This window comes from Argiope bruennichi, chromosome 3 (genome assembly GCF_947563725.1).
Source record: "Argiope bruennichi chromosome 3, qqArgBrue1.1, whole genome shotgun sequence".
Classification (NCBI taxonomy): domain Eukaryota; kingdom Metazoa; phylum Arthropoda; class Arachnida; order Araneae; family Araneidae; genus Argiope; species Argiope bruennichi.
Window position 1 is genome coordinate 50,299,685 of NC_079153.1, and position 19,850 is coordinate 50,319,534.

A 19,850-nucleotide genomic window follows, 5' to 3' on the forward strand; every position below is an offset into this window, starting at 1 on the left:
TTTTGATAAATTTATCAGACTCTCTTGAATTCAAAAAACACATTTTTAGCTTTATATCTCTGTCTGTCTGTGAACTCGATAATTCAAAATGCCTTGAGCTAGACGAATGAAATTTGGTATATGGAATTTAGACATAATTTATAGATTCCCTAGAAAATTATGAGGTAAATCCATTCAGTTAATTTGATTACTACAAACTTAAAGAACTAGAGAGATAAAATTAGGTGCAAAAAATTTTAGCATTTAAAATGTAGATTGTCAAATTTTGAGTCAAATATGTGTTAAAGGCTTGACCATTTGCCAGTCTGTACTTTCACTTGCATGTAAATGTAACAATTTATACAAGCTATGAATTAAATAAATTTTGTATGTGGTCTTGTGACTATATAAATGTAGTTCCGTCATAAAGTTTGGTCTTAATGGTTTAGAAAATGTTGCCCCAAATAAATTTTTGCACGATAAAGATGTGGAGAGATACTCGATTAACACCAAAGATCTGTGTTTCGTAGGTGTTTTCCATGGCAGTGCAAGACATTAACAGCTTTGCTCAAGATTCACTGTTTTATACGGGGGGGGGGATAACATCCTTATTGAAGTGCATACGTGAATTCTCAACAAGACCATTTCGCTATTTTTTAAATATTAGAAGCTGATAAAGCCCCCTGTTTTATCATTTCGTCAGCTTATCATTTTTCATTTTTCCTTAGACAATATCCTGGAGGTACACATACTGCAGATTGAGAAGCGTTGCTCTAAATATTTATAGCAAATGCAGTACGAAAAATTTTATATTTCCCTGTAAATTCCTAGTTATTCAAAGAAATCTCGAATTTGAATTTCAGTTTTATGCGAGATCTCTTAAGTGCACATTTTTTGTAGTTGCAGATTCGAACATATAGTATAGGGTGGTTATAATTAAAGTTTCACTTTGAAATGGTCATAAAAGGAAAACTAATGTATCAAATATTATCAAACTTGGTAATAAATTATAGGAAATCATGGGGCTTTCTTATTCGCCAAAACAACAACAACAACAACAAAACAAAAAAAAAAAAAGCTCAATAACTTACCACCAGGGGAAAAATTACGCTGGATGCAATATTGTTAAGCAAAATAGGACATGAAGGAAGACATCGGTTTAAAATGTGTTCAGTCGTTTCTGAAACGTGTTACAAAGCATATTCAATGTGGCGTCCACCATTTTCTGAAAGCAAGTTAAATCGCATTACTGCATTCTCAACAGTGGTCTTAGCATATCAGGAGGAAGGTTACACACATGTCGGTGCATCGCATCTTTCAGTTCCGCCAAATTTTTCAGATTATCACCATAAGCAGTGCTTTTTGAGACAACACACATTGAACACGCTTTGCAAGCATGTTACAGAAATGATTAAACACATTTTAAACCGATGTCTTCATGTCCTATTTTGTTTAACAATATTGCATACAGCGCCATTCCCTCCTTGGTGATAAGTTTTGAGGCTTTTGCCGGAAAAGAAATTTCCATGATCTCCTTTATACTATTACCAAGTTTGATAACATTTGGTCCAGTAGTTTTCCTTTTATGACCATTTCAAAGTAGAAATTTAATTATAACCATCCTGTGTATTTCGTTTAGAATTTCATCATTAAAATTATCATTTTCTTTTCAATAACTAAGCATTTTCATTTAAGAAAAAAAATCACTATTATTTTATATTTTTAAAATACGGAAACTTATTTCTGATCTTTTTTAATACAGCCATGAATTCATAGATCAAGCATTTTTCAATGGCTATGCCAAGCACATTTTGCTGAAAACATTTTCTTAGTTGCCATATGAACTTGATAAGTTTAAGCACCATCCTTTCACTCGGATATCTAACCCTTCCTTCCGTGATAGCATCTTTTTTTATTTAAAAAAAAAAATTCCAAAACCATTTCTCAATGTGTCTGCTGTCCCTTTTCTCTTCCACCCTCTCGAAGGTAGTAAATGTGCCGAAAGGAACCCCTTTTCATCTCAGAAAATAGATGCAGGCCTATCCTAATGCTCCCAGAAAGCCTCTCTCATTTAAGCAGGGCATAGGAAAGGAACGTAAACCCTTTATTTACCCTCTCAGAAGTATGAATGAACTGTAAAGATGGTTCGTGGCTTGGAGAGGGAGGGAGGGAGGAGAAAGAAAAAAAATGAACCCTTCCCTATTCGGGCAAAATAGGAGGAAAGAGAATATACGCCGGCTCTATCGTCAGAGAATAAAACGTAATTTTGCCGGTCGTTTTGTATAATGTAGATATAATCCAGAAAAGAGTAAGGGTTCTAACTGAATGTGATGCATTGCGTTTGCGGGAGAGAGAACTTGTTGTGTTTTGGAAACGCTGAATAATGCAGCGTTTCGTCTTTTGTTATTGCTTTTGAGAGCTTGGTGTGCTGGAGCCAGAATCTATTATGTAATAAGATTATTAGCTTAATACGTTTCTTTGTATATCATTACTGTTAAATTTTGTTTATCATGGATGTGGAGTAACATAAGTAAATTATTTGTTATACAAAATGGAATTAAATCGTATTCGGTACTTACCAGGTCACGATGAATTTCAGAACCATGGTTTAAATATTTTTTAGTTGGCTGGATTTTTCATGACATGAAATTCGTTTTTCGTCACATTGCAACGTTTAACATTAATATACAACCTAATTTCAATAAAAATTGAAAACAAAATTTAGTTAATAAAGAAAAATGTATCAATAGTTACATTTTATTGGAGGTTGCGCATAGTAAAAATTAAAATGTGTTATTGCTCTGTATCCTGAGGTATATAAGAAAATGTAATAAATTTAGAATGAGTTATGAAATTTTCCGTATCTCTGTTTGAAAAGATTTTCAATGGCCACTTCGAGGAAAGCTTGTTAACAGCATTTCCTCAAGGTGACCATGGATGGGGATGATTTGAACAATGAATTTCAAGGATTCATAACTCGAAAGCTTCAACGATTCTCTATTTTGGCAACAAAATATTTGATCTGTTTTTGTTTAAAATGTTAGTTTTTGAAGAATATTGTACTAAACGGGATTAATAAGACCGGGTAACTGTATAGAAATCCGGACATCTTAATATTTTTTTTCTGCAATTCATTATTGACTCAGATAGCATGGAAAATTATACTTTGCATCATTTAAAACAATTTTCCAACTGAAAACACACCTGTATTTAACAATTTAGATATGTTATTGAGTAGTGGTGGCCTGGTTGTAAAATCTCAGTTTGGAACTGGATAAATTCCAAGCTCGAAATCATATTTTTCATCAAAGATTCACCATGTAAGCTGGTCTGATGCAAGTTTAAAATATCCTCTCGTTGACGTAGCGCGAAGGTTTAGAGAAGGTGATGCCGGTCTTGGTGTAATCCTCGTCATCTGATCTCGGTTCGAAAGTTGAAAGCCCGTCCCAAAGTATTCTTTGTGTGGCTTCAAAATGTACGTAATTATGTGGGACGTGAATATAGCTAAACAATTGGTCCATAACACCTTTACAATTGAATTACAGTGATTGACAACAATTGAATTATGGTGATGTTGAAGACGATTCGCCTCTCAAATTATAATGAAAAAAACTTAGTGGAGACTTCTTTGTTGTTACGCAAAAAAAATTTAAAAGAAATAGGAATGTTTAAGAATATTTTTTGAAACTTTTTTTTTTCTTTTTAAAATTTGAGTCAAATTGTTTAAAGGTAGGACTAATAATTTTTATTGAAATCAGTTTTTGAAAACATGCCTTTATCAACATTTTAAAAAGCAAATTTTTTAAATTTTAATTCGTATCTATTTTTTAGTATTTAATTTATAATTATAATTCATTATCATAAATTTAGTAGAAAATCGATTTTTTTTTTCACAAAATCATTAAGGAGTCAAGATTTGATTATATTAATTGATCAAAAAACTTTGAAAATGTTTAAAAAGTCTACTGTCATCGGTAATACAAGTGTCAAAAATCTAAATATTAAAAATAGCATATCAGAAAAGCAGTCAAAAGGCAATTGTTATTTTTATCAACACAAAAATTTAAGTGGAAATATTTGAAAAGATACAATTAAAATTTCACTGACATTTCATTGTCAATTAACTTTAAAGAAAATGTTTTCCAGTAACCGTTTTACTGTCGCAGTGAAGGTTATTTGAATTTCTATCAACAAAATAATAAAGTCATAATGAAAAAAACATTTAAATTCTGTTATTTTAAAATTTTCTGCATTTCCTTAAATTTCGTTTTCATTAAACAATGCTTATATATAATGGGTTGATTTTTCCCCCCCGATTTTTATGGCGCAAAAGCCTTAATTTTGACTACATTGCACCAAATTACATAAAATTCCTTCTAGATAAAAATGTAATCTTAAAAATATGAAAATACAGTTGAAATTAGTATTAAAAATAAAAAATAAAGTCATAATGATATAGCATTTAAATACCGTTATTTTAAAATTTTGGGTATTTTTAAAATTTTTTTTATTAAACTGTGCTTATATATATGTAGCATATTTTTGTTTAAGTAGAATGCAGGTTCGAAGCAGTGAAGAGACTTAGTATTTTTAATTTAATTTTAATATCCATTTCGTGAAAGCAATTTATTTACAAGCAGTACGCAGCGCGCCACAAAGCAGAAGACAAAAAGGGACGAAGAAATGATCACTAGTCGTATATAACATAGGATTTCTAGCCAGACGCCAATTCAATACAAGTGTGACCTTTGACACCTTTTGAAGGGTACAGAAGATATCACTTTCATTTGATACGTAGTACTGATGGCGCATTATTTTTACAAAGGGATTAATTAGACCGAAAGTGGAATTGGATCAAGAAATAAGAGAGTATTTTAGAATGAAGTTACGATGGGCTACAAATTAAGATAAAGTTCTGGAAATTAATTTGGATTCAATTAAGAGTTTAAAATATCATTACATATATATATCAGTACTGCATTGTATTTATATGCATAAAAAAAACCCAATTGATTTCATGAAAGCAAAAAGTTGAGGAACTTGTATATAATATATAGATACATTTAGCAGCCATGTGCAATTGATTCATGATTAGTGACTAATATCCGGTTTTTGATTTCTTATCTTCCGTGACATAGAAATCTAATATTTATCTTGCTTGATTTGGCTTCCGTTTCCACTTTCTGAATTCCATTCCGTTTTTGTCTTGGCTTTCACTTTCTATATTTTTATTTCCTCTTTCATATCACCATTTCACAAAATGTAAGGAGCAATTTGATATTAGTAATCGAACACTAGTAAAAAAAATTCATTTATATTGCTGAATTATATTGTAATTCTTTTAACAGCTCTTCATTGTCTTTGTATGGAAACTTTTCTGTATCTCTTCTTTTTCGATTTTTTTCCTGCGAGATTTAGTTGTGAAAAAAAAAAAAAAAGTTGATGGCTGATTCACTTCTGACTAGACAGACCGTGTTACGATTTAACAATTTTACTTCCATTTTCGCTTCTTCATTTACCAAAACGCAAAGAACTCGTTGGTATTCGATATTGGTAACTGAGTGTTATTCAAATAACTGGCCGCCTCTAGTGACTAGCTTGTTTGCCCTGAATATTGGCTTTTATGGTCGTTAAAGTATAAATATGAATATTTTCATTCAAACTTTACCTTGTTATTTAATAAGACTGGGACAATGGATTAAATGGTTTGAAGTTGAAAAGAAAGTTTGATATTAAATAAATGTGTATATTACTGTTAAAATGTATAATTCTGTTATTTCATATCATTCTTAGTTATTTCCTGAAATATTTGTCACATAGCAAAGGATTTTATGTATAAACGATGCAAATTATTTGGATTAAACTGTGCGATTCCAGAAATTTAATTTCGTTTACATTTTTAAGGGCATAATCTTTTCAGAACATTTCTAATAATATTTTGAACCCCATTAATTAGTTAAGTGAAGCACTGAATTTAGTGCAACTATAAAAGCGTCCAATAAAATAGTTTGAAATGTTCGTACGTTGGTTTGTTTACATTTGACCATTGTCATTTGACAGCAAGTAATAATGCCGATATCTGTGCTTGAATTTGCACCATTCAGGCAGTAAAATGCTGGCAACCCCATTAAAAAAAGATCTGATAGCTGATAGTTTAGGGTTAGTAAAAATGAAGGTTACACAATAGATCAACGTGTTGACGCAAGATTGGAATTTAAAAAAAAGTTTTATCTTTTAATTGTTACATTTTTATTAAATCGTAAAGTACACAGAATAGGATTATGTATAGGGTAGATGGCCTCAGCGGCTTTGCTGGAACATAAGTAATCTTTTGTTGAAATTTTCCATGGCCATTTTGCATAAGTGTAGCTGAATTTCGTTGATGCAGCGTTGAATTTCCTCCTTCAATGCACGCGTGCTTGTTTGTAGACTTGGCTTAGACATTTGACTTCAAATAATTCCATAAAAGGAAATCTAACGGTGTTAAATCACACGATCTAGGGGGCCAATTCTCTAATTTTCGAACTGTGGCCGCCAAACATTCATTATTTTTTAAATATTGTTCAACAATGAAAACACGTTGTTCTATCGTGTTGCTCTCCATTTTTACTAACCCTAAACTATCAGCTGTCAAATGGGTTTTTATTTAATAGGGTATCCAACACTTAACTGCACGAATGGTGGTAAATTCAAATCTTGAGTTAATTTTGCGACACCCTTTATATAATAAGTCATGCTGTAATCACAGTGACGGATTTGCGACTATTATAGGCAAACTGAGAAGTTGCTTAGGGTCGTAGGATTGAGAAGAACAATAGAGAACTCGATTAAAAAAAATTATTTTCCTATTTCACAAATGATTAAATTTGTAAAAAAATTCGAGTCTTTGAATGAATTATGAAAGAATCAATTATAAAATATTAACACACTTTATCAGGTTCAGTTGGCCAAGCTTATATAGCTTTCATTACATTCACTTTGTCATCATACTTTCCATAAGCATCCGGTACCTGTTTACATATATTTAATGCCGACACAAACTTGAATCACTCATGAATCATTTTAAATAAAATGGCAATCATTTCGATGCAGTTATTAAAATAATAAAAATCAACTTAATATAAATAATTAAAAAAATAATTCAGTTAATAATGCATTTAAATGTCAAATTAAGTAAACTTGCTTATTAAAATAGAACATCATAAAGTGTTTCTGATCACTCCTAGGACCGCAAAATATTTTCTTCACTGTTTAATCCCCTTAACAGCTGTAACCATTCCAGACCTCTCATCTTGAAAATAAAGCAGCTTTTCCGATTTTTGTTGGCTGCGAGATTTACTTGGAGGAAAGGATTGATGAGTGATTCACTCCTGAATAAAACAAGCCGTGTTTCTGATCACGAGAAGATGGCTCCTCATTATTCGAGAACAGAGGAGAAAAGTATTTCGGAGTGCAGTTTCAATTACCTTAACGAGATCGGTGGTATTCTGGTCATTGATGACCCCTCCAGTTCGTGAAAGCTTTCGTCCTGATTGGCTGCTTTCCGGAAATCTTTTATTGCCAGTGACAACACGGAAGATGTATGTGTACTTGGGTTGGTTATCTTTACCTTGCCATCATCAGACAAAGATGGCTTGAGTTGGGATATATGTTATGATCTTCATTTCGTTTATGACCCGTTTTTTGTCTTGTCGAATGTTCTTTATTTATTAAATTAATTTAGAAAAGCAATTAAGTTTGAAATCTTTGCCAGTCTTTCACAAATCTATGTATTTGGAAATTTTAAATAATGATTTGAAGCCTAGAACTGTGTATTCTGACTCCAAATGCGGGGAAAAAAATATTTTGATTGTGAAAACAGAAACTGACAATCTCTTAATTGATATTAATATACATGTTGAATGTTTCAAGATTTAATTGAAAGTCGCGGTGGCAGGGGCTAGGTTTCGGCACCGGAAGGTTCCAGGTTTGTGACCCGATTCCACCGAAGAACCGTCTTGTAAGCAGGTCTGGTGCACGTGAAATCCGTCCGGCCCAAATGTTTTTCCGTTGGGTGTTGTGCGGAAGTTTGGAGACAAGGCTGCCAGCTCAGGTGTCGACCTCGTCATCTGATCGCGGTTCAAAATTACAAAGTCCGTCCCAAAATAGCTTTAGTGTTGCTTTAAAACAGGACGTTAGTATAAGTTACTAATTTTAGATTTAATTTGTTTTTAATAATATAAGCATATTTTTCACATATGCCAGGATAAATATTATTCTGAGCTGCAGCGTTCACTTCTCCTATATTTTATATGATGTGCAAATTTGTGTTAGCTTATCAAATTAATGTGTGGCCTTTAAATTTGATGGCATAGGAGATCGGATAATGGGCGGTACATTAATAGTTTATAATTTGTTAATATTGATTTGATTAGATTTTTCATCTATTCTTTAAGCAAAATTGTTCATGTAACCTGAATTATTTCGAAGAATTTTTTTTTAAATAAGTGCTTTCAGAAAATTTTCTTTCTACTCATCATTGCTGTAAAGCTCACAAACGATTAATCTAATTATTTATTTATATGCACACTTAAGCTCGCTGGCATATTTTATATGCTTGTTTACGTGGCTCATGACTAAAATGGGACCATGACTAAAAAGCTTATAACGTCTTATTTATGATGCATATTATGATATTTGATAAGTAACAGCCAAAGTTTACAAGTAAGTAAAGAGCTAAATATATAAAATTTGATACATAGGTTAAGTATCTAATAATCAGATCCATATCGAATTTTGAACCAAGGGGCCAATGAAGCTAACAATCTGTTCTGTTGTAAACGGAGTGACTTAAAAAGATGATATTCGTAATCGCAATCTTATGACTACAATTGTAATTCGTTGTCAAATTTTGGTTTCAGTCGGCCGGAAAAGGGCATCCAAAAGGTATATTCGTTTTTCTGGTACTTGTGTATCAACCGCTGCCAGCAATGAAGGGGAACAACACTTTTATTAGATAGTATGCGAGAATATTTGCAGAAGACCATTCCCGTTGGTTAAAATATTTTTTTTGAACATGCTGTACTCCCCTTGACTGATCTAATTCAGTCCCTACTAGTTCAACATGTGTTTATAAGAACCTCTGAGTCAACATAACCTCGGCAATCATCTCGTTGCTGATTTCTGAAGTTTATAAATAAAATTAAAAAAAAATATTTTTAAATATATTTTTTGGGTTTTTTTCTATCGCATTTAGATTGTTCATTTCTCTTAATTTTGTTTTATTTCCCTATAAATAGAAAAGAGTACAAAATATTTTTTTGTACTGTAATTATTTATAAACTTATTAGAAGCATTCAGCATCTTCTACCATAATTTTAGTAATAAACTGCAATTTTATGACGAGACATTTATTTGGTTGTGGGTTTGATATTGTTAAACCGCGTCCTTGGTCAGTATCTTTTTGAGAAGTACTAATCAAAATTTTCTGTTTTAATTAAACTCCATCAAGTTTGATAGTTGGATATTTCATATAAAAAGAATATTTCCTGCCTTTTAAGTTTTTATGGATGTCACAAATGTTGTCATTGGCAAATGTTGCCAAAAAATGCTGCAAAAAGAGGATGGAAAGGGGAAAAAAAAAAAAAAATGCTTAGAACCTTATCAATTATCTTGTTTCTATATGTCAACATTTAAAACTGACTTTAAATGATTTTTGTTAAATATAGATTGCATTGTGATTCAAAATTGATTAGACTTTACAAAATGCCGTATTTGCTTCTCAAAGGAAATCTGAGACAAGGGATTATTACCTGAAGAATTATTAACACAAAACTTATTCCTTTAATTAAAAGGCAAAATTGTAAGCCCTATCACAAAGTACCTCGTACGCCGAAGTTAACGCCGGCATTAGAAAAGCAGCATGGACATTTTGCCCGGAGGCCTTGATTAATCAGCTAGAAAATCCTTTTAATGTGCGGCGCTAAAACTTTATAAAGGTGTCTTGCCTCGGAACGACACCATCAGCTTTTGACAGGTTAAAAGCTTCGCGAGTTGGATTCTCTTTCAATGCGACATCCGCACCTATATGTAATAGAACTTTCCCCGCCATCCATATCCCCATTTCACAGCCCACCCCCTCTCAAATGATTGCGAAACACTCGCACAGGTCGCTTAATACAGTTCTAATTTGAAAGACCCCCTTGATTAGTATGAAAGCTTTCCATACTTGACCAGCTGGTGAAAATGATTTTACAACCTTCTGTCCGCCGCCGTTATTCCAGAGATGTTGACTATGAAAGCGTCTCCTGGCCGAGCAAAGGTGAGATTAGTTTCCTTTTGGAACCACCATTCCAACCCTTGACACGCATGGACGGCGCTAGGGCGGAATCCTGGAATAACTTTGGAAAATGGCTCTCCAGGGAGATAGGGTAGGAGACAGAGAGTAGGGAGAGTTGTAGAACGCGGAATTTCTGTTGCAGACATGTCTGGATTTAATGCTGCTGGTGTTATTGGAAATACTACAGATGCGTCGCTCAAGCGATACGAAGTGAATATCTTAAATGAGAGGCTTTTATAGGGGCATTCAGCGTTTGGATGAGAGAGACTTCTCCTCATCCGAGGGCGTTTAGGTTTGTTGGTATTTATCGATGGATAAAATGGCAGCTTTTCTCTTCGACTTGTGTGGGCTCTCCTTCTGATATTAAAGTTGTTTAAACATTGCTGTTTTGGATGCTGTTGTTTTGGTTTTTAGTTTATCTGTCGAATTAACTTTTGCTATTGGAAACAAAAATTAATATTTTTGATTAGTAAGTAATTATTAGTTAATAATTTAAAAATAAAACATTAATTCAAGTTAATTCTGCTTTCCATTTTGCTTTTGTTTTATGGCAAAATTTAGGTTTCGTCTCTGGAAGATCAAAGATTTGATCCGATCGCACCGAAGATGGAGATTAATTTGATCATCAGTCAAAAGGACTGATTTTGATGTAGAAAGAAAAATATATTTGGAGATGGCTGCTATCATTCATAATTGCTACGTTGTCCCTAAAATCCCTCTGGGTAAATTTGCAATGAAGTGTTTTGTGAGAATTCAGATCATTTTCTCCCATTTATATATATTTGGAAGTTTTCACATAGATTTTGGCTCCTAATAAAAAGTAAACTGCAAAATATGGATTATTACTTTGTATCGTTTTTTTTTTTAATTTTTAAGATAATATAAATAATAAGATAATTAATATAATTTTTAAGATAAGTAAATTAATAAAAATGTGAGTACTAGTTTTATTATTTTATTATTATTATTATTATTATTATTGAAGTTCCTGGAAATCCAAATACATTGTTGGCATTCAAGAACATTCGAAGGACTGTTCCAAAATCTCACCAGATTTTTCTCAGAATTACCAAAAATATAAATATTAAAATACGCAACAGCTTTAATATAAGAAAAATAATTTGTCATTAGTTTAAAATTTAAGTTATTATTTTTTAAGTCTCCAGTAAATGAAATTAGTAAGGAGTATAAGAAAGTTTTAATGTATGGTATTATTATGTTTATATGATTTCTTTAATTTTTTTAATTTTTATATTTTTAAACTTTGAATTTTATGTTTTTGTATTATGTAACTTGGTAGCCTATCTCTGGCTCATGTTGCAACAGAAACATAATCAGTATGTTCTGTAAGTGACATCTGACACTTTTCATATTTAGTCTTTCACTTCGAAATTTCTGGACATTTAATTTAGATTCGTCTAATTATCTTTTAATATTACAATTATTGAGATTTGAAGAAACGAGCAGGGTTGTGGGAACAAAAATTCATCTCTTGTTCTGGAATTTTCTTTTTCACTTAATATTACATTTTCCCTCATACATATAAAGGGAAAAAGGTAGGCAAAAATAAAACAAGTTTCGACGCTCATGAGTATGAAATTTGAATTTTTATAGCTTTGAATATCATATTTTGAAATTTTTTGCAACTAATTCTATATCTGTTTAATTTTTGTCATATATATCTTGTGATAAATTGCTATATAACCATAGCAATTTTCAATTACAGTTTGTGAAATTTTAATTAGAAATCGCAAATAACTTTGTGCTAATGGTCTTTCTGCTTTAAGCACGCATACAAGAACAGAAACTATAGTAGGAAACGAAAAAAAAATATTTTAAGATAAGAACATTCGATTGGATTTGCCATGGGTGCAAATGGCAAGAAAATCCTGATTTACAGTTCTTGCTTGGAAGCTGTTTCACTATGGGGTGTTCCGCAGATGTCTGAACAAGATTCCTATTCTACTAACATCTCTCACCTTGTTCGGCAAAGATGGGATCAACCACTGTAACTGCCATCATCGGAGTTTCTTTCAATCCACAGGGACCTGCACTTCCTTCTCTGGCAGCTATCAACAAATAGGATTTTGCCCTCACCGTTTAGGGGGTGGCCGGGCATCTCCGTCTTTTCTCTTATATCTTGCAAATACGTGCTGTTACCACGGCGAAAGGGCTTGCTCGAGGCCTTGGCAAGAGGGGGGAGGTGGATATTAAAGTAGATCAATGGGTTGGGGGTGGGTCCTTGCAGCAATATAGAAAGGGCGTGAATCGCTTGCACTCTACCTTGAACAAGAGTATTGATTTGTGCTTCCCGTATTGCTGCCGCTCAACTCTTGGGGCGATTTAGGGTGTTTCAAAGTGATTCCCGCGGTAATGGAATGTCTGCGAGTGAAATTCTCGGTTTACCATCTGATAATTAGCTTCTGATGATTTTTGAATTGCTTGGCTTCATAACGAACTCGTACCTTGGAGAACTGCTTGTAGGTCTTTAGAGTTGTGAATTTGAATAAAATTTTTTTGAGCTTCATTAGAGATTTAAATTATTATTTAAAATAATTTAAGAACTTCATTGAAGATGTTACGCTTAATGTACGCTGTATTTCTATGGTATTTATTTCTTGTGGTAGTTTGTTACACTGGTTTTACTGTTAACATTCCTCTTCAAGTTAATTATTTAGGATTTTGATAACTAAATAACTAACTTGAAGAGGAATGTTAATAGTGTCCTCTATGTTAATAGTGTCCTCTTCAAAAGGGATTAAAGAGCAAATATTTAATCATTATTTTTTGGATTGTAAAGTCGAGCTCTTTGTAAATAAATAGTTTGTTTATTTTAAAGAAAAATGTTACCTTCCGTATATATGAAACCAATTTTTTTTAAAAAAAACCTCTTAATCTTAACAGCTGAGTATCCATATTATCTGCCACCATTAATAAATTATCCAAAAATACAATTAAATCATACACACCATGTCAAATTCTTGGCTTAATGCTTTCTCTGATTATTTGAAGGAACGATCTAATTCGGATATTAAAGCATTCAAATGATTAAGTACAATTCAGGTTGTCTCTCAATTTTCTGCATATGTTTTAGACCTCGTAAGCAAGGTCGTTTTAATTTGGCGATAAATTCTCATTTTTGAAATGGTATCTATGCTACTACGTTTAAGACTCTATCTCATCCAGGTTTCTCCGTGAGGGTTAAGTGCACATTAAATTTGATACCAGGAATCAAATATTCTCACAGGTGCTGTGAAGTTTACTAGTCATCCACTTGTGTCGTACTCTTCAGTTGACCACCTAGCTAAATTACAAGGCTTATCTCCAAAGCAGCATTACGTTACTTCAAAACTACGTTAATTCTCCACTGCTAAAAGCACCATCTATAGAACTTTTGCAGCTTTTTTTTTATTGAAATTTTGCTTTCGGGTGGCTACTAGACTCGGTGTTGAACCTTTAGTTTCAACCCTTTACTTTGTTAATAAATTTGTTACTATAAATACCTTGTTAAATTAACTATGAATTGTTATATTACTATAAATACCTTTGTTAAATGAACTATAAATTGTTATATTACTATAAATACCTTTGTTAAATGAATTATAAATTGTTATATTACTATAAATACCTTTGTTAAATGAACTATATATTGTTATATTACTATAAATACCTTTGTTAAATGAACTATATATTGTTATATTACTATAAATACCTTTGTTAAATGAACTATATATTGTTATATTACTATAAATACCTTTGTTAAATGAACTATATATTGTTATATTACTATAAATACCTTTGTTAAATGAACTATATATTGTTATATTACTATAAATACCTTTGTTAAATGAACTATATATTGTTATATTACTATAAATACCTTTGTTAAATAAACTATAAATTGTTAAATGAACTATAAATTGTTATATTACTATAAATACCTTTGTTAAATGAACTATAAATTGTTAAATGAACTATAAATTGTTAAATGAACTATAAATACCTTTGTTAAATGAACTATAAATACCTTTGTTAAATGAACTATAAATTGTTAAATGAACTATAAATACCTTTGTTAAATGAACTATAAATACCTTTGTTAAATGAACTATAAATTGTTATATTACTATAAATACCTTTGTTAAATGAACTATAAATACCTTTGTTAAATGAACTATAAATTGTTATATTACTATAAATACCTTTGTTAAATGAACTATAAATTGTTAAATGAACTATAAATACCTTATTACTATAAATATAAATACCTTGTGTATAAACCGGTGTCCTGACATAGGGAAGCGCATCTTCCCCGTGATCTGAGCGTCCCTGGTTCGAGTGCTGGTTCGGGCATGGCTGTTCTTTACCCTTTGTTTTATTTGTGAGGTGTATGGAATGAGCCTTTCTGTAAAAAGGGGTCGTGCAAGCGAGTGTGTAAGTGTTGTCTTTTTATGAGCTAAAATCAGACTTCTGCCCTCGGGTGCTCAGGAGTCTAACCCTCAGAAGCTACTGCACTCCTATTTCCGCGATCTCTTGGACGTGGTTTGAATTGTTGTTCATTCCAAGGGGGATAAGCAACAACAACAACATACCTTGGGTATAATTTATCATTTATTTAAACACAAATTTGAAATATTTTTGAACATCAAGAATCCAGAGGTCTTGATTCCTACCAAGTCCATATTTTCTACTTTAGTTAAAAAAAAAAGTTATTTAAGATAACTTTGATTTTGTAAAATATAAGAATATTTAATTTGCTTTATATTTCTTATGCTGAGCGTTCTTGCTTTAGAATTTGTTTTAATATTATAAAACCAGCATTAAAATTTTCAAGTTAAAAAAAAAGCAAATGGTTCATAGATTTAATTTTTTTTAACGTAAGCAATAATTAAGAAAAAATATCACACATTTAATTTAAAAATATAACTCTGAAGTTTGAAAATTTAATGTCCTCAGTAGTTTTGAGTTGTTTGTCTAACTTAACGAAAACGAATATCTTAAAATAAGGAAAATATTTTATTTTCATTCAAAATTAGTGTATCATTTACCTTCCGCTTTCCTTATACGTGCATCTACAAAGTGATAATTTGATTTGAGACAATAGAACGATGCTTAAGTATTGAGGAAATTCAACTCTGTGTCAAATAAAAGGAAATCTTCAACTTTCATCGGATAGGTTGAGGTATTTATTATAAAAGAGTTTGGAAGAAGTCTTCTACTTTCCTCTAATGCCGCTACCTTTTGTGTATTTTTTATGCATCTTTCTTTGACGCAAAGATCTGTTCGTTTTCCTCTTTAAGCAAAGACTGTAAACATTTAATTTCAAATGTTTCTCAGATGTTTTAATAAAATATTATGTAAGAATAGGGCAGATCTATTTATTCTTTACAATCTCCTGAATTACCATCTCAGTTATATTAAAATTTTTAATACCATGAATTACCATCTTTTTACTTCTAAAATCGTATAATAACATCGTATCTATCTATCGCACTTCTAAAATCGTATGATAACATCGTATCTATCTATCGCACTTCTAAAATCGTATAATAATACCGTATCTATCTATCGTACTTCTAAAATCGTATAATAATATCGTATCTATGTATCGTACTTCTAAAATCGTATAATAATATCGTATCTATGTATCGCATTTCTAAAAACGTATAGTAATATCGTAATCGTTCCGCATACAGATAGTTAAGACATTTTTTTTCAACCTGTTAGATTTTGTAGTCACTTAACGACATAACTTGTCCCCTCAAATATCCGAATTTACGACCTGTCTCTTTGCCAAAAATAAATTAAATATAGGCAAAAAAAAAAAAAAAAAGGATAATTGAAGATTTTTTTTTCTTTAATAAAAGCTAAGATTTAAGATAACTTTAAAATGATTTTAGTGCTAGAATATTTTCTAAAGATATCACGGGAAAATACCAAAATGTGGCTTTAGTATTAATTAAAATGAAAAAGAAATCTCTACGAAGTGAACATTTCCATCTTCTTAGTACATATGTGCTAAATTCTTTAGCTTTATATTGAATATTCTGGGCTATAAAATTTTACGCGCACGCACGATCTCATATACGTGCATTTTATTAATAGATGTAGAAATTATTAGGCAGAATTAAAAAAGTTTTTAATTCTGAGTTAAGCCAAAAATGCACCGATACGCACATTACAGTAAAGCGGAAATCGGAGAAAGCAATTGTAGGAATACATTCGGAACTTATATACTTGTTTGAAAGGTAACTTGACAGAAGTCTAACTGAGCAGGCATTTATTTTAGTCGCGCGAGTTTTCACGTGTTGCTGTTGTTTCATATTGGACAATTAAAAAGACCCTGAGAAGTGTGGAAAAGTCAGAACCCTCGCATCTCAAAAGTTTGAATTGAATTACTTAGAAAATGATTTCTTTTAATAATGCGTATAAATTGAATTTAATATGTGTGCATTTACATTAATTGATTGAAGAAAATGTGAATATGTAATATAGAAACTGAATCCATTTTTTTTGGGTAGATTCCTATAGGAAGACTACCTATTGCAATGGTTCTCATGACAAGATTTCAGTTCTTACCGATCATGGTACCTAGAACCCAAAACCACCCTTCGTTCAAAGGGTTATATATGTATGCGTATAACGGTTTGCCCATGTTATCTTGTGAATAGAGTAATTTTAACTGACCTGGAATATGTTATTTGAAATGTAAAAATGTTATTAAAAATGTGTAAATCTTGAATGAGTTCGTAAATGAGTCAAAGGGGGTGAAAATGGTGGAGGTTGACCTTTTAATTTCGCTATAACTTTCTTAATATTGAAGATATAAAAATAAGTCCAATTAGTCAAATTAGCGCCTCATTAAGGTGAGTAACTTTTGTATTTAAAGTTTTTCGATAAGTGCAATATTTTAAAAATTAGGGGCTGAAAAGTGATTTTCAAGCCCTAATATTGATTGTTTCTGACATCAACAATTAATGTTGTCAGATTTGTAACTTGGAAGTAAAGGGATATGCCTTTGCCTTCCAGCTTGCCTGGTGGAATTTTTTAAATTGTTTTCACTATCTTTTATATGTTTTTGTTGGCGAATTTATTATAATAGTTATATAGTTCTTGGAGTCGAATAATATTTTCTGTCGAGTCGTATTAAATTATACATTTTTAAGATAAACTAATTACGGTATCCGACTAGGTTGTAAAGATGCTTTTTCCAGAAAAATTTGAAATTTCTTTTATAATCTGAAAATGAAGTCCAAATTTCGTAGATTTTAAAATAGACTTTGTTATTAAATATATGTGAGACTGAACTATGGATATAGTAGTTTCAATAATACACAACAAATAAAAATGAAATCGGAAACAGTGGTGTTTTTAACCGAAAATGAGGGATTTATTTAATTTTTACCGAAAAATTCTTCTAAAATAATATTTGATATGCTTATATTCACTCTCTACCAACTCAGCCGTAGTTTGCTGATTTTTGGCATTTCTGGTAAAAAAGAGTGAAAACTATATTTCTTTTCCAGCGCATTTGGATGAATTAATTTACTAGTAGAGTATCCAAATGCATTTTCTAAAGAATGAATATTTCACATTTCATTGAAAACATGATATCGCAAAATTCTTTCTTGAAATTTAGTATGCATGCATTTAAAACCTTTGAGGGTGTGATCGAATGCAGATTTTAAGATAGCTTCATTTAGACATATTACACAGACGCTTTAAGTTAAAAAAATAGACAAATTTTGACAAATATATACAGTACACTCCCGATTATCCGCGGAATTGGGTGGCTCGGCCGCCGCGGATAATCCGAAAAAAGCTAAAAACGGGTATAGCAAAAAAGAAAACAGTCATTCCAACTTTGAAAAATCGTTCAAAAATCGAAAATTTTTCATTAAATAAGCAGATTTTTTCAAAAAGTAAAGACAATAAGTATATATTTTTTTAATTATTAATAGAATATTTTTTAATTATTAGTAGAAATAAAATATACTCATTCTACTAATGATGACCTTTCAAGGCTGTTTTAGCTATTTGGTACAATAACAAATTTTTATGTATCATTTTTTTATAAATTTGCCTCCGAACCTTAAGCGAGGATAAAAATAAATAATTTTACCTCTCAACAATCCTGAAAAATGAAGTGCAAAAGACAAAATTGGCGGATGGAAAATAAATAATTCGTGCATGCATTATCCATTTGCAATGATTAAATTCTCACAAATAAAAATATATCTGAAAAGTAAAAGATGAAGCACACCATCGCAAAAACATTTCTCAAACGAGATTCCTTTTTAATAGCGAGGAAACGCACTTCTCACGGAACATAAATCAAGAAGGCGAACACGAAAACGCGATTTTTAATTACTTTCTTTAAAAGAAATAAATGTTAAATAAGCTCCGCGGCTAAGGCAGGCACGGGAAGAAAAATGGACAGCTAAACCGTTTAAAGCGCAAGTTTCCGTAAACATAAAAGATTAAAGTTTTGCCGAATTATTTTTCCGAGCGGCTTAAAACCATGACATAAAAGAGCAACTCTGGAACACATTCCCGTCACGTAGAAAGAATTCTGAAAATAAAAGAACATTCCGCAAATTAAATAACTGTTCTGTAAATGTAACCTAAAGGAATAAAGAAAGTAAAAGCACTTCAAAAACATCTTATGTTTTTAAGACATCCATTTACGGTAAATAATATGTAGAACAATAATACGTGGAACAGTTCCGAGAAGCAGACTAAACAAATACACTTAAAAAAAGTGAGCAATAATGGAGGAGAACTCGTGGTACAGCTGTGGTTTTATTTATTCCATTCATGCTTTTGCATTGATGCTTTATTTACATTTGGGCAAAGAACACAACATGGGGGATTTCTTTCCAGAGAGTATTTTCCATAGCGAATGATTTCAAAAGCTTACAATTGAATAAGCGACAGAGTATGGTTTGACGTGGGACGGGAGAAAAAATTCATCCTTAAAAGCTTTTTTGACATAGGTTTTTGATTTGCAGAGCAAAATAAATATTTGGATTAAAGTAGTTTTTGAATATGAAACTACCAATGTGAAATTTTACGAAAATAGACACGAGCGGCTTTTAAAAGATTTTGTAGATTATATTTTTCTAGTTGTAACGTTTAGAACTTTAAATGCGAAGAAATGTCAAGTGTAACATTTTATAAAAGGAATGTATTGTGGTGAGGTTTTTGCTTCGATTCTCGGTAGAATTTAATAAAGTATATATGAATTTGGCAGTGTATTAATTTTTTTTAGACCATTGATTTTTTTAAAGCTGATTTATATAAATTATTTTGTTATTGCGAATACGACGGCATTTTTGAGGCTGTAACCTTTTCTGTTAATTTTTACATGGCGAAAACATCAAGTCATTCGATTATACTGATTTAAATGTATTATTTTCATCATGAAACGGAATTGAGATTCTAAAGTAAGATTCTAAGTCCTCCCTTTGGCGACGACCAAATCGTACCAATTGTCTTTCATAATGTGTTTTATACTGATAACAGAAAAGGGAATTTTTTTCCTAATAATAGA

At 31.3% G+C, this 19,850-nt stretch overlaps 1 protein-coding gene across 1 annotated transcript in view; it reads left to right on the top strand.

Annotated features, from left to right (window-relative positions):
• Positions 1-19,850, top strand: part of LOC129963188 (tyrosine-protein kinase transmembrane receptor Ror2-like) — a 235,871-nt gene that overhangs the window by 28,980 nt on the left and 187,041 nt on the right. The gene's annotated exons all lie outside the window — the stretch shown is intronic.